Source organism: Chaetura pelagica, unplaced genomic scaffold (assembly GCF_000747805.2).
Source record: "Chaetura pelagica isolate M959 unplaced genomic scaffold, ChaPel_1.0 scaffold50, whole genome shotgun sequence".
Classification (NCBI taxonomy): domain Eukaryota; kingdom Metazoa; phylum Chordata; class Aves; order Apodiformes; family Apodidae; genus Chaetura; species Chaetura pelagica.
The window spans coordinates 8464301-8475933 of NW_009952366.1; the positions used below are offsets into that span (position 1 = coordinate 8464301).

The 11633-nt window shown below is 36.8% G+C and overlaps 1 protein-coding gene across 1 annotated transcript in view; it reads right to left on the reverse strand.

The window, feature by feature from the left end:
- Nucleotides 1–11633, reverse strand: part of UHRF1BP1L (UHRF1 binding protein 1-like) — a 55948-nt gene that overhangs the window by 43011 nt on the left and 1304 nt on the right. The gene's annotated exons all lie outside the window — the stretch shown is intronic.

Genomic DNA, 11633 nt, shown 5'->3' on the forward strand with positions numbered 1-11633 from the left:
TTCCCGCTCGCTCTCAATGTTACCATGCAGTGAGATAGGTGGTTCAACTTTAAATTAAAAGAGTAGACTAATAGTTTAGTGATAGGCACAAAAGACTGCACAATAACAGCATAGTAGCAAGAATCACATGCAGATTAAAAAATTATAAGAACCGTATTTTGTCAGGACAACAGCAGGTTTTTTTGTTCTTTTCTCTCCAAAAGAACTAAAAATCTACACAGAAGATGCAGTTTTTTTCTTGTCTGAAATAATTATTTTCTGAAGTATTACTTGTGACAATGCAGGCTTAGAGCTCTGTACGGAGCACTCTACCACGCTTGCAGAGAAGATCATCAAGAAGTGAAACTAGAAACAAAAAAACAACCAAAAAACAGTGGAGAGGGGAAAACACTTCTCTGAAAGCACAAGCTTATGGCTTGTATAACGAAGGCCACAGACCACATGAAGAGCAGCATTCCACTAAGGTTTGGAGAGAATACCAGCAGCTTTGTCAAGCTCATCAACAGAAAACTCTAACCTCTGGATGTGATAGAGAAGTAACGGAAGTCTGGATTGCATTTGGACACAGGATTCTCAGCTGTTTTGCACATCTACTTAATATACAATCTCTTCAGCCTGGCTCCATCATCTGTCTCCCCTGCTTTTTAAATAAAATTACTTCATCAATTGGATGTATGCTCTAATTATGACAGACTATTAAATCATAATGTGCCACATGTTTTGCTTATCTCCTGGTTATGAACTCCAACACTTTAAAAAGGTGTATGGTTCAAAACAACAGGCTCTGAAAAAGAGCAACAGAGCCTAACAAGCACTGGCAACCTTATCAGTAATAACACAGCAGACACAGAATAGAAAGACAACTTTTTTTTCTGTTTTACCTGTCTGAACCGTGTTACTACAAAACTAAGGAATGCTATATGATTTCTGAAGCAAGAAAACCAGTCTTTTTTCAGCTGACATTCTGAAAAAGTTCTGGCTTTCCATGACTATAGGCAACAGAGAAAAGGAGGTCTAATATCATTCTGCTCACTGCTTTATTTCAAATGCTAAGACTTTGCATTTAAACAGAAGAGGAACAGAACTAACTATTCACGAAATCTGCCACAGAAAAAAAGCATTGGTATCACCAAAGTGTGTACTGCTATGAGTGAGTTCCTCTCAACCAGTGTACCACCACTAATCAAAGTCAATCTTCAATAACTGGTTTGATCTTGGGAGGGAAAAAATAAATCTAAATCCCTCCCACTTTTAAATAACAAAAAAAAAAAAGTTACAGCAAATAGCATGCTGCAGCCAACATAGTAATTTCCTCTTGCATATCTTCTTTCCTGTAGACAGAAGAACTATCAGTGTGTCAGGAACAAAACTTTATCTGCAAATACAGGTAAAAAATTCAGGAGCAGTGCTATACTTTTTCCCATGGCAGCACTTTATTATTTAAGTCTAAAGAACCAAGATGCTTAGATGTATTTACATAGCAGCAAGTCCTAGATGAGAAAAAGATGGACACCCTAAATTGAAAAAACAACTCTACATACTAGTAATGGTAAGCTCAGAGACATTAAGAAGAGTTCTTAGTAGCATACCCTTCTTGATCCAGGTATGACAGGAGAGGAGAAAAGGGGAGATAGACTACAGTCATACAGGATTAAAGATTTAGCTGCCATTAGGTGAATGGCAGACAGACTTTACAAATTCAACAAGTGATTAAAATAGTAAGGCAATAATGAAAATTTTGAATGGATGTGATACACCAGTGAAAAAAAATAACTGAAAATTCAAATTTCTAGAAAAGATGTCCTTCAGACACATGGAAAAAGACTAGAATCAAGCAGCTTATATATTTCCTTAAAAAAATTCAGCCAAAAAGCATTACAAAAGCTGCTACAAAAATTAACTTTACAATAAAGCCTTGAAGCCCGCGAGAGCAATAAGAACTAATATATCTGCGGGCTGAGTTAAAATGTGTAAAAGCTGACAGGTAACATTAAAGTCACATTCACCCAGTCCACAGAAAAATGACCTCCTAAAAAACCCAAGACATTAGCAACTGGCTTTGCAGCAACAGCTGACTCATTGAAGATGCAAGACACTGAACATCTTAAGATATAATTTATGGAAACTACCGGGTTCTAAGGGAAGGTAAGTTTTTAGGAAGCTGGAAGGTAAGAGACAATGGATGAAAAACTGCCTGGAATACATGAAGGTTAAAAAACTATTATGTATAAAAATTAATGGCAAGTAGTACTAAATATCACCACAAATTATGATGACATCCTCAGCTTGGAGATTATATCAATTTCTAAAAATATCTAAACTAATTTAGAAACAGAAAGGATAAAGAAAAATAGTAATTACAAACATCACAAAAAGTTAACTAGATGCTTGTTTATCTTAACAGAAGAACAAAACCACACATGAAAATAAAAGAGAACATAAGTAAAGCCAGTAAAAAGAAACACTCATTGCAGAACATTTTAATGCCTGTGAAAGCATTAGGATAGAATACAGTCCCAACATCAAAAGCTTAAAAGAATTAAAGGAAAAAAAAATAAAAAATAAAAAAAGCAGCACTTAGGGTAGAGTTTGTAGGAGAGGTAATAACTTTTATGCCTACAACCTAGTAGGATTAACCAGACACACTTTGACACAAACACTTAAGAACATTCACAGTACATAAGGTTGAAAATAAACACTTGTGAGGACACATTTTAATATTTCTGGACAAAAAACTTCCACAAACAATGACACTCTCACAGTCTACACCAGGAAAGACTATTGCCATAGCACTGTAAAATCCCACCACCACGGTCAGCAGCCAGTGGGTAACCAGTTGATAAAGTCTGTAACGGACATAATTTTGGTAGTCTGAGAGGCTATCCTCCAGCCTCCTTACAGAAGTCATCTGTATCAGTAATGTTGGTCCCTGCATGGAATCCCAAATACCACAGCTTCATCCCAAGAGGTCCCTAGAGATATCATAGCAAGGGCTACCACTCCCTCATTCTGCAGTATATACGGATTCATAGGAGACTCCCAAATGGCAATACTAACTGCAGCAGCTACACCTGTCACCAGACTTTTCAAGTACACCCTTCACTACCTATGATACCTGACTGGCATCTTCGTACACCCTACAACATCAATTTGTACAGGAAAAGGGTATCACCCTTTTACCCTTGAGTAACGTGGCCATGCCACATTAGCAATGCCTGCATGCTCCATTTAATCACACCTTGAACTTCTATAGAACTGTCAGCTGTGTGTTTGGTGGCTGAGAGCAAGATGAAGAACTCTGCATGGCCTGCTGGAAAGGATCTGCATGATCTGCTGTGCAGCATCTTGCAAAGCTACTCAAGGCCACCCCTCTGGAGTGGAGCAGAGTATTCCCGTTTGCACACCCAGCCTGAACCTACTGTTGTTAGCTGACTGAGTTACAGCACGTTAGACAAGACCAGATCACTACCTACAACACTACAGCTTCAGGTGAGACTTTTCAGGCTACTGTACAGGACCTCAACCACCTTACACTCATCAAACTTTTTGACCTATCAGACTAAAGAGATTTCCCTTTACAGGCAAATCACTAATTAGGACCTTGACTCATCAACCAGCTCATACTTGTCTAATGCATCTGGTGCAATGACACACCATCACCCTTATCCCTCCCACTCTAGGAGGTGCAGTGCAGGCTAGTATGTCTGTTTTGCTGATGCTTTCCAAATAATTGATTCCTTTTCATCATGACACAGAAGGGCTGCAGTGTGGACTCCTACTCCAAGTGACTTCCTAAGTACAGCTTAGCCCAGTCATCCATGCACTCGGAGACCTATTCCATACTTTCTCAAATGCTGACATGCCAACCCAGTCTGAAAACTTGACAGTAATAAGGCTTCCTCTAGTTAATTCTGTAATAATATACATGGGAAATTACTTTCTTTCTATTTGGAAAAACTTACTGGCTGCTCTTTGGGTACAGGCAGAACTGAAACAGCTGCTGTCATCAATGACTATTATCTAATTATGTGTCATGCAGCAGATCTGCTCAGACATAGCCAAGCACTGTGCACAAATGAGCAGCTTACACTGTAAGAATTATAATCATCTTGCAAGTAAAATATTGCTCAAGTCACTTCTGTTTCATTTTTTACCAAACCTCACACAAACCAGCATTTGCTTCTCTATTCCATGAGTCTTTTCACAAACCATTTACACAAGCATAGCCATGGTCAATATTACCAAACACAAAAACTTGCTTCAAACATGACAATCCTATACATGACAGACCATACTGCAGGCAACAAAAATAACACATTTTGAGAGTTTGCTTACACTTGATAAATATTACATTCCACTCAAAATACAATATTCTGTAACTAATGCAAAGAAAAGCCACTCACTGCAAAAGAATTTCATAAATTTAAAACCAAGACATAACAATGCAGTGTAACAATGCATGGAAACATCTGCCTTTTGGAAACAGCATGATTTCTTTATGCGACACTAGTAGGCATCTTTTTAATGCTAACTGATGAGATCTTACAACAAAATGAGATTTTTCAATAAAGACAGTAACTATAGACTATAGATTCTTGGGTTTGTTTGTTTTTATTAAAGTTATTCTATTATGTAAACTAGATTAAAAAGCTGACTAATCCTTCAAATATCTATCAATATGGAGGTAATAAACATCAAGTTACAAAACCAAATGAAGTAGGTATAAATTATAAACAGCAAATGTAAAAGAGCCTAAAGATATTGAATAACACCTAGAAGATTACATTTAGGAAATACAAATAAAGGTATGTTTATAATGGGGTTGCTGCTTTACTTCACAAACCACTTTTGCAAATTTAGTTTAGGACTTTGAGAAGCCAAACAAAAAAAACCCAACTGAAAACACATAGCTGAACAGCAAATAATTATTTTTTACAGAATTGTAAGTTACAAAAACAAAGAGAAAAGACAGAAAACCCAGTTAACATTTTATAGAGATCATTTCACTCCCAAATTTGTATAAATGCATACCACCTCTTACATTTACTCTACAAAGGTGGGAGAGGGGAAGTTACCTGAGGGCAAGGTATTCAGACAAAAGGCCCCTATTCCTGGTGAAAGCAAGTGGTCAGTTGGCTTCTGAGAAGCTTCTTGTACTCATTTTGGTAGTAAGGATATTCACAGCAAACCAATCTCCACCAGAGCCAGCTGGGAATGCTGCAGGGAACGGGACACAGGGGACACACAAGGGATCAAGTTCAAAGTGAAAGAGGAGTGACATAATAATGTAAGAGAGTTTTAGCTAAAGATAACTGCAGTTAAAACAGTTTGTTACACATCATGACATTATAGAACCAAAAAGAAAACCGACCTGTGTAAAAGGGTAGATTCCCATGAGAATATGCCTTGAGGTCTGATATTACAATACTGCAGCCATGTTTAAATGAACAGCTTATGGAGAAAAATGCAACCATGCAGAAAAAGGTGTATATAATACAGCCAAGTGGTTTCAGAGATACTCAGTAAGCATATTTGGAATGTGAGAAGGAAGACACCCCAGAGATGCAGCATTAGAGGTTTTTATTTTATTTTTAAATGGGAGACAGCTTTTAAGCTTAGCTTTGTTGAGCCTGAGATTTCTTAGCTCACTTCCCTATTCATGGTGCCTCACCTTCACCTATTCACAAGTTGCATGAAAGAAACATGACTCCACGGAAGTAAAGGAACAGGACTTCTTGGATTTATTTCTGAGTTTGGGGCACTGCTATGAAGACTTGCACACACTTGACATTCTGATTTTGTAGGCTACAAAATTTTAGTACATTAAGCTGTTCAAAAAATGATAAATAAACTAGCTACCTTGGTAAACCACATGGTAATTTTTTTGGGGGGGTCAAATAAAATATGGGCATTTGGACAACAGTGCCCTTAGGAGGCAGCTTCCTGAGATATCAGAACAACATTTAAGAGCCTTATCACCACAGTGAATTGCAGATACCTAGTTATGAATTATTATTTTTATAAGGTCTCCAGATCCCCAGCAATGGAAGCAACATGAAAATTGTAAGCAAACCATAACTTTCAGATTGCCGGGTAGATGTATCCCAGGGTTGTTTCCTTGGGAGTCAAATAACAAAAGAAGCCAACTTCTTCAAGACAGTAAAAGCTCTGGTATTCTCAAAAGATATTGTAAGTTGTGTGGCAGAGCTGCCACAAAATTTGTGCTGAGGACATGCTTCACACAGCAAGGCTCCCACATCCACCCAGGGGGAGCTGGGAAGTACTAAAAGCCATTAGAGATTTTAACTTTCCTGTTTCTTCTCATGTAAAGAGAAGAGAATAAAACAACCTAAACCCCAGCACTGGCACCAGCTCCACTAAGGTTTACAGAACTCTAGTGGAAGAGTGCAAGACTGAGAAACCTGGGTTTCCCTGCAAGCAGGCAAAAACTAGACGGGTAGAGTCTCAGAATTTGCAAAATGGATCTGTGAAACAAATCACTTTGCACAAGCCTTTATAATTTCATTAATGTTTCATCAGAAAATATACCTCCTTCACCCAATTTGCTTGTACAAGAAAGCAATAAATAAAAGACACCTTAACAAGCATCTCTCTTTCTGAAAGTTATTTAGTACATACTTCTATACCTCTTTTGATATAAAAATCCACCAAGGCTTTGGCAGAAGAAATACCAAATTAAAAGGCTTTGGTTTGATTCTTATATACTCCATAATAATTTGAATATAAGACACAATTTTATTCCTCACAGGCTTTATTTAAAATCACTTTTTCTGAAGAATGCTTCATGCTATTGTATCAGCTACTTGAACATGAAGTCATCTTCAGCATCATTTTCATTCTGAAACTTATTTCCTAGTAAAAGTATCGTAAGACGAAATAAAATTAATGTATACTATACAAGAAAACACTGTTGATTAATTCTTGTTGATTCTGCAAATGCACTCATTTTACTATGTATACACAGGAGCTGTGTAACTTCAGCAAAGCTTTAGCAGAACTTTAATAGTACAAATAAAATGTCTGCAGAATCAGTATCCAGATTTTTAATACATTTGATAAAGTAGTGCAAAAGAAACTGAAAAATAGAAGTCAAATTTTGTGACTTTATTAACCCAAATGCTACTGAAAGCTTGAGAGTGCTTTCTGAGATGTAATACAAGATTTAATGTATTTAAATTTTAATAAATGTAATGATTAAGAAATCTAACAGCAAATACATTATTGTTGGTTTATCTTCAAAATACCTTTATAATTTCATAAAGCACCACAGGAATTTCAGTTTAGCCTTTTGAAAGATGTTCTGTTACAAAAGCTTAAAATGCAATACGACGCATGCAGTCACTAACAAAATCAGAAGGGTTTGTTGTTGTGGGGTTTTTTGTTGAAAAAGGCATGTGTTGATTCATTTATGCTCATCAGAATGCTACTAAAATGTTCATGAAAATGGTATTAAGTCTCCAATACAAAAATGCTGAATTTCAAACATAATGGAATTTAAGAAATACAGGATTATAACGGAACTTTTAACTGCTCTTTCTCCTCATTCTCTTCTGTCATCTCAAGTAGTTCTGCTTTAGCACTTGTCTTATTTAGACTCATTCTTTCACTAGCTGCAGCATTTGTGATAGACACGCTAACATGTTCCGTAAGCATTCCGATTTAACATAGATTCATTCAGAACAATGTAGATTGTCATGTATATGCTGTGTTTTGCAATTTTCCCACATACTACACAAGCCAATAACGTAATTCACGTGAAATACATTCTGTAAAGTCTTCAGTACAAGCAAAGAGAGAAGCTGTTTTACGCTTACTCTAGGATAAGTACACTCTTTGTGTTCTTTGGCTGGCTAATAGAATTGGGCAACTTTCACAAAACTGAAGTGACAAAGAAGTGGAATATACAAAACTGATAATAAGCAAAAAACTCTCCTCCTTTTGCTTGCAGCAGGAGTTTCAAAGGTCATACAAACAACTTTCGTCATTTAGTTACAGGAAGAATCTATCTCATTCTGGCCAAATAAAGGTGTTGCATTGGGTACCCTAGAAAGAGTCACTTCAGATCTCTTGAGATGGCAACATCCCTCACCAAACAGGCATGTCCTACTGGTATAAAAGCAGGGTGACAGACAGGTCAAATATTTAGGTAGGATACTTATCACTGAAGCTGTGCCAGGTAATGTAGGATACCACTGTGTACATCAGGATCAACTGATTCCTGATATTTATACAATCAGTATGCTATTGTTTATGAAACTAATCTTTGTATGTGCCTTAGAACGAGTTCAAACTATGTGGTGAAAAAATTCTAACAAAATTTACTGCAATTTTCTCCTAAGTAAATCTTAGTATTTTTACATCTATTGCTTCAGGTGAGCAAAGAAGGCCTAACTTCACATAGAAAATTAACTGATGATGCAAACGGAAAACAATTTGGGTTTCTGCCATATGAAACACTTTTAAACCTCTTCCTGTTTTCTTTGTGAAAACAGCAAATAAGAGTCACACAAAGAATGCAATGTTTTAAGTTGAATTATGTGTTACCTTTGGTAAACTTCAGAGTTAATATCTAATTGAATTGGACAATGTCATATTCAGTGAGGCTACTTAACTCAAGGCAGAGGCAAAGTTTGCAAGTTTTCCTTCGTGCTGCTTAGATGTGTTTTGATAAAACATTTTTACAGAAAGGCAAGGATACTACAGATACTTAGAACAGAAGACTCAGTTTGACCACTCATTAGCTAGAAAGGGAATTTCATTCATTGATACTAAAAGCCAAAAGCACAAAACACCTGAAAAAATACTATACCAGTCTTTGACACTAATACTCAATCTCTGTCAATACCTTGGATACAAATAACTCAAGGTTCAAAACCCTGTGATGGAGATGATCCTCTTAGAACCACAGATAGTGTAATGGGAACACCGCGAACTTGCACAGTAAAATCTAGAGCCCTACTGGAAATCTTTAGCACCACTGTTTTATAAACTTGTCTGCAAAGTCTAACTGAGGAAAAAAGAAGTAAGGCTGAAGGGTATCTGCTATTACCAGAGCAGAGCAGAGCAGTGCACAGAAAACATTTGCAATGAAAGGTGCTGTTCAACAAGAAATCTGTCACCTGGGAAAACACGTAACAGCACATAGAAAGATTCAACACAAGTTTCAGCTCACTGGGGAAGACCCTGAAAGTAAGAATAAGTCATCCCAACACTACACAGAAGACTCCTAGGCACAGTGTCTCGCTCTTCCCTTTGTAAAGAATAACACCATTATCTAGATGCTTATTTCATTCGAGGGCACATATTTTATGAAATACAGTTTGCAATCCACATTCATAATAAGTACACCTGAACACACTATGGAGTTGAAAAAAATTCAAGCCTCCAAATGACAAACTCACCTTAGCAGATAGCATTTAGTTTTGTATCCTACAGCAAGCACCACCTAATCTGAAGAACAGTAACAACAGTAAGTATTTTGTTCTTCTTTCCTTCCCTCCTCATCTTCTTCCACAGCCTTGGAGAAGAGCAAAACATAGTGAAGACAGAGGACAAGATGCAGGTTTTCGACAAACTGAGCCAATAAGAATTACTACTACCTTCACTGTTCTGAAGCTGTAACGCAGCAATAAGAAAACCTTTTACAAAAGTAAAAAGTCGCTTGGATAGCAAAACTACTCCAAAATGCACATTTGGTCTTCCTCTTCTTCTTCTCAGACCTCAAAGACTATTACCTATGCAAAAAATGTCCCTAGCTAGCAAACGTCGAATGATAAGGCTTCTTCACAACACCAGTGCCCGTATCAGTTCATCTAAAAGCACTGTAAACTAATACATGGAAACTACACTGCTGAATGACACAATGCTTTTTAATTTGCATATGGAGTATCTAGATAGTAAGAAAGCTGATGCAGAAGTAACAGATATTACAGTAAACTACATGGTAAATATTGCTAAATCAATGATGACCTGGACAAGATGACCTCCAGAGGACCCTTTCAGCCTCAACCAGTCTGCAAGTCTGTGATTTATGGCAAAAAAAGAGGAAAGTACTTCTCTGTTCTTTGACATGCGTACTAGACTTTGCTCAAACAGAAATAAAATAATAAAAAATGAAAATAAATCAAGATAACAGGATAATTCTTTCCACTCTTCCTTTGTTATATATGGACTTTTTCCAGTAATTTTAATCCTGCCACTAATGACTACTTTGTTGAAGATGACAAACAGGCATCTGTTTCAAGGAACTATGAAAACTGCAGAACAGGAACCCATTTAGTGTTGGAGTAAAAAGTGAAAGTGTCCTTTGGCACCCTCTGTATTACAGGAAATTCCTTATGTATTTGGCTCCAGACTGAAATAAAACAGTGTATGAAGCCTAGCTTATGTTCTTAGAAAGAAAAACATAAAATCCTGAAATAAAGAACAACACTATCATTTTTGTTGTTAAAAAAAAAAGTTCCTGAAATCAAAAAAAGCCACCAGATTTGCAGGTGCTTGTGTCACCTGAATTCTGTTTTCTTGCGTAATCAACTTTCGTAACCAGTGAAGCACCAATTACACAGAGAGAAAAGGTACTGTCTGATCATGTGACTAAGAGTACCCATAATAAGGGACTTGATACTGTCTATATTTTAGGCAGCAAATTTACTCTTTAATGTCAGCATAGTGTGGATCATGAGACTCAGCTTCAACTTGCAAACCTCAGATTTTTAGATATATCTAATAAAATTTCCAAAAATAGCTGAAGTTGTCACAATCAACTGACATAGTCTTGTTGAATAAAAATTATCACGTCATACAAGAAAGCAAACACGGATTTATCAACACTAAAAAGCACTTAATTTTAATCTATATTTATCTGAAAAACTTAAGACAAAAACCAGCTAACATTACTCATGCCCAGCTCCGAGACACATTTTAGACTTTAACCTGTAGCACAGAGACTACAGTTCACTGCATCTCTTTCCACACAGCTTGCTAAGTAGCACTATAGGAAGTGAGGTAAGTCTAGTGATCCCATGCACATTTCTGATTAGAAAACTGACTCACAGCTGATGGCATCTTCGTATTGCATTTGCATTCTCAGAGTGCTCAGTTATGTTCATGCGAAGGCAAGTTTACCAGCATTCCCAGCTACAAACCTCACTAGTAGGGTGGAGAAGAAAAACTACTCTATTACTGCGTCATACATCGTTTTTATCGGATAGATATCAAAGGATCTGGAACGAGAATTTTGTTTTCCTTGTGCATCAACAGATTAGTCAAATGACAATCTGGATTTCATTTGATTTTCCCTATTTATTAGCACTGATGAAAATAAACACATTTCGGATACACCACACAAAATTTGAATAAAACGTTTTGAAAAAAAACAAGCAAGTAAGAGAGCAATATTTCAGGTTCTATTTCTTAATTTACAAAAGTAAGCTCTGAGGAATAACAACGTTGTGGTATCATGGCAGATGGAGCACCTAATAGGTTTTTGTCTCTGTAGAAAACATAAGAAATGTAACGTGGCTATTTAAAATGGTATCCGTCAGATTGTGTACCTTCTGCAAACGTTCCATCTTTCAAGCCACGACATTGACAGCTACAACACTGAGGGGGGG